Source organism: Brassica oleracea, chromosome C9 (genome assembly GCF_000695525.1).
Source record: "Brassica oleracea var. oleracea cultivar TO1000 chromosome C9, BOL, whole genome shotgun sequence".
Classification (NCBI taxonomy): Eukaryota; Viridiplantae; Streptophyta; class Magnoliopsida; order Brassicales; family Brassicaceae; genus Brassica; species Brassica oleracea.
Window position 1 is genome coordinate 42,229,829 of NC_027756.1, and position 5,140 is coordinate 42,234,968.

The following is a 5,140-nucleotide window of genomic DNA, read 5'->3' on the forward strand; positions in this document are numbered from 1 at the left end:
GAACATCTTGTTTACTAATCTTTGGTAAGTGGCTCCGGCGTTCTTTAATCCGAATGGCATCACCTTGTAGCAGTATGTTCCCCGCCGGTGATGAAGCTCGTTTTTTCTTGGTCGTCGGGGTTCATAAGGATCTAATTATAGCCAGAAAATGCATCCATGAAGGAAAGTAGTTCGTGTCCAGCTGTGGCTTCTACCAACCGGTCGATGTGTGGTAATGGGAAGCTATCTTTTGGGCATGCTTTGCTGAGATCGGTGAAATCGATGCACACTCTCCACTTTGAATTTTTTTTTTTTACTACGACTGGATTTGCGAGCCAGTCAGTGTATTGGACTTCGCGAATGGAACTGATTTTTAGGAGCTTGTCTACTTCGTCGTTTACAGCCTTGGCTCGTTCGGGTCCCAGCTTTCTTCGTTTCTGCTTGACATGCTTAAACGTAGGGTCGATGTTTAGGTAGTGGGAGGTGATACTGATGTCGATTTCGGGCATGCCTGCTGCGGATTATGCAAAAGTTTTGATATTTTGCTTGAGGAAAGACAAAAGGTCGCGCCTGACTTCAGGAGGGAGATCGTTTCCAATGTGGACGCCATTTTCTAGGGAGCTTTCGTCTAGAGCGACGATGCTCGATAGGTCTCTGGCGGGGTCTTTTACCATGAGATCACGGACAAGTGAGACGTTCTCTCCTCGCGGGGGTATTCTTTGGAATCCAATCATATAGCAGGCTCGTGACTGTTTCTAGCTCCAGCGTATAGTTTTTTCACCGCTTGGTGATAAGAACTTCAAGCATTGGTGATAAACCGAAGGGACAGCCTTCGTCTGGTGTAGCCAGGGACGTCCTACGATGGCGTCGAAGGGCATGGAATGATCAACTACGGTGAACCGGGTCTCTAGTTCGACGTCGTGAGTTTTGGTGGTTAGTGGCACGATCCCGAGTGATCGGACCGACTTTCCTTCGAAACTATTGAGGGGAGTCGTTTCGTGATCGATTACTGGGGTCGGTTGGCTAATCAATTGCAGTGTCTTTTGTGAAACGACGTTGACGGCGCTTCTGGTGTCGACGAGAATTTTTGTAAAGATTGTGCCCGCAAGTTCCAACGTGATGACTAGGGCATCATCGTGGGGCATGTCGAGCTTAGCGGTTTCCTGTTAGTGGAAATTTAGTCTCGATTTCCCTTGTTATTTCTTCGGAAGGTGCGATGCCCGGCTCGTTTGTTGCTTGTTGCGAGGTATCGGATCGTTTGTCACTGGAGAGACAATCTCGTCTTCGGAGAGAGATGCTTTGATCCTTTGTGTCGTGGACGATTTTTGACGACTCCGGTTTTCCCGATCTAGAGAGGTCGGGACTGGTCGATACGATGCAATCGGATCGTGTGTGACTTGGATCCATAGTCGCGCTTAGGAAACTTAGATCGGTTTCTTAGCAAAGATGTTTTTTGTTTATCTTCCCCACAGTCGGTGCCAAAATATGGATCCTAAAATCTACACTAAGAATTTGATAGTGATCGGAAGTTTAATATAAGGAAGATAAATGATGTAGACAACGATATCTTTAGAACACAACGATATAACCAGTTTCCAGTAGACAAAAATGGACTTTTATTGATGAATAAGGTCGAATACAATGAGTTAAACAAGATCGAATGTTTCAAACGAGATCGCTAAGAGATAGGATCTAAAGACAGATGAAAACAAGGTCGAAGTATGAGTGTAGCTCTCTCCAGGGTTTTCAACGTGTTCTTTTCCTTATGCATCGATCTCTTCTTATACCGGGCTGCTCCCGTGATGTTCACAACCGGTATGCGATCTCCGTTTCCTCGAATCGATCTTCTTCCTGCCTTGCCGAAGTTGGGCTTCTTTCGTGGTCATGTATCCCAAGGCATTGGGGCCAATTACTTAACTGACCAATATTGGGTCCAACAATGACCACACATCTACCAAGTCCTATCACCAATTGAAGCCCAGTTGACTAATTTGAACTTCAAACCAACACCCTGGCCTGGATTGGAGAAACCAACACTCGTCTTTCACACGCCGTTAGGCTCTAATCGTTGGGAAACAATCAAGAGTCGAAACAGCGGAATCAAAACAAACATAGAGCCACATGATTGACTCGGGTAACTTTAAGCTGATTTACGGTAGGGAGAGACAGACAGAGAGAAGTCTCAAAGGAAGAGGATATACTGCCATAGACGATAGCATCTCTCGGACCACAAGATCTTCAGACGCAGAACCCTAGGGAAGCCACGACTACGCAGCCTCAGATAGCACTAGGCATGTGCCTCCAAACCAACTCCACACGACCTATGCCGCTTAGCCTATACACAAAATGTTGTATTACAAGATGAAGCAGAAGGAGAGAGTCTCAACTGAACCATCACGCGCTGACATCACCATGAACGAAATCGGGATCTACACAATGAAAATGAGATCCGGCGGTGTTCGAACCTTAAAAGTCGACTCTGTTCATACCAGTCCACACCGCCTCGTTGATTCTCCAGAAGGCAATACGACCACCAGACATAGGACTCCGGAGCCCAGAAATATTTCACAGGACCAGACATGTTGACGGTAAAAAGATATTGGTGAAAGGAGCAAAAGTAAAAAGAGACGAAGGGAAAAGATGTGTCTCCGGTGTCAAAGCTAATGCACACCGATACGGCCTCGGATGTTTCCGGACGTTGGAGCTGTTACAGGATTCGAGCGAGTTGGTCTTTGGCAAAAGAGAATACAAGTGCAGAGAGAAAATAATAAAAATAAAAGTTAAGTAACTTACAGAAAATAAGTAATTTATAAAAATTAAAAGTTAAGTATGGTTGAGTTATAGCTAAAAAAATAAGTAACTTATAGAAAGATGATTTTTGTTGCCTTATAAATGAGAATAAACACACAAAAAGATTATGTGCTAATTGCAAAACTAGCTTTCCACCTCCAAGTTACACACTGATCTTCTAAAGTAGCATGGATCATCGATAGGGGTGTCAAAATGAGCTACCAACGTTCAACTCAGTTCAGCTCAGCTCATAATGAATTTAGATATTCAACACATATTAGTTTCAATATGTAAAATTGAACTCGGATCATCTAGATCATGAGTTAAACGAGTTAACTCGAACTCAGATGATGTAGATGATTTATCGGGGCGGAGGTGGTTCTCACGTGAGAGAGAGCAGAGATGAAGCCCACAGGCCTACATCAACAATAAACAATCTATAAATAAATATGTTATATGCGTTTCTAAAATCGTCCAATTGGAGTCGGATCGTAAGTGGGCAAAGAAAGCATCGGACCATAATAAAAAGGAACAGAAAATTAACAGAAAATTATTGAATTAATTATATTAGTGATTTCTATTGTTATATTGATATGAAACCTTCACACATATAATAACATCAATAAAAATGGTAGGACATTAGTTTATAAAGAAGTAATCGAGATGGTGATAAACTTCGAGAGAAAGAGGAAAGAGAACAAAAACAAAAAAAAAATGTATTTTCAATTTTTTTGGTTTGGTAATTTTATTATATTTTAATCTTTAATGACTGAATAGTTTTTTCAAACAAAAAAAAGAACCTATTCTAGGTACATATTTTCTAATAATTAACACATTAAATAAAAATAATTATTTTGCCAATTTTAATACACAAACTTTAAAAATTGTTGTTAAGTTTTTTAATATCCAAATTTTTCGCTACACTTTAATACACCAACTAATTATATTACTCATTTTAATACACAAAATTTTAAAATTGTGCGTATTTTAATACCCAAACTTTTTTATTTTAATCAAAAATGTTAATAAGTTTCAAACGAAAATTTAAAAAAAAATTCTAAAATTCACAAAAAAATCTTATAAATTCTAGTTTTATTTTAAGTATTAGAAATAAAAGTAATTAAATTTTGGATAATCTTAAATTTTATAATAAAAGTTTTAAATATCAAATTTAGTTTATTTTTGGAAATAGAACAAAAATTTATTTATTTTTCCTTCAAAATAAAGTTTTTCTAAATTTAATTTTTTCTCCATAATTTATTTACTTTATTTCCTATAATTTAAAATAAAACTTGAATTTTTAAGATTGTTTTGTGAATTTTATAGATATTTAAAAATTTCTTTTAAAGCTTATTAACTTTTTTGATTAAAATAAACAAAGTTTGAGTATTAAAATGAGCACCGTTTAAAAAAATTGTATAGTAAAATGGGAAAAATAATTATTAAGAGTTTAAAGTAGGAAGCGAAAAAGTTTGGTTATTAAAAAACTTAATAAAATTTAATTGGTGTTATGAACCAAATTGTGGATGGCTCATAACCAAGCGATTATAATTTGTAGTCTTTCCATTTATCTATGACGGTGTAATCTCTTATATAAGGAAACTCTATGTTATGAATAAATAAATATAGACTTTTCCATTACTTTTATAACACGTTATCAGCACGAAACTCTAAATCCCTAAGCTAATACCCAAATCGAAAAACCCTAAAACCCTAACCCTAGTCGCCGATCCGACGAACCCTAAACCCCGATCGCGTCCCTTGTTCCCGCGTCTGTTCCAGTTCACGTCCCCGATCAGCTTCAGCCCAAGGCGTTCCTGATCCTGGCTCAGACGTTCGCGACCCGAGAGCAGTTTCAGCACGCGACCTCTTCCTCGTTCGCGACAGCATCAGACAGCTCGCGTCCGACGATCAAGGCGTTCCTGATCCTGGCTCAGACGTTCGCGACCCGAGAGCAGTTTCAGCACGCGACCTCTTCCTCGTTCGCGACAGCATCAGACAGCTCGCGTCCGACGATCAAGGCGTTCCTGATCAAGCAACAAAGGACGTCCGCGACCCGATAGAAGCGACTCGATCCATTCCAGCTCGCGTCCCGTTCGTGTCCAGCTCGCGGCTCAACTCCTTTGGTGGTCCGATTCAACAATCATCTAAGGTTAAAAGGTAATTCAAAACCTAAGAACTCATAATTGAACATGGATTGATTGATAATGAATGAAACCCTAAAACCCTAATCTTTATGAATCAAAACCATAAGGTAATAGATCAAAAATCCTAATTGAGTAAATTGATGCTCTAAAAGTTCGATACCCGAAACCCTAAATCATATTCCTACATGATTAAAACCCCAAATCAGTTTTTACAAGTTAAAATC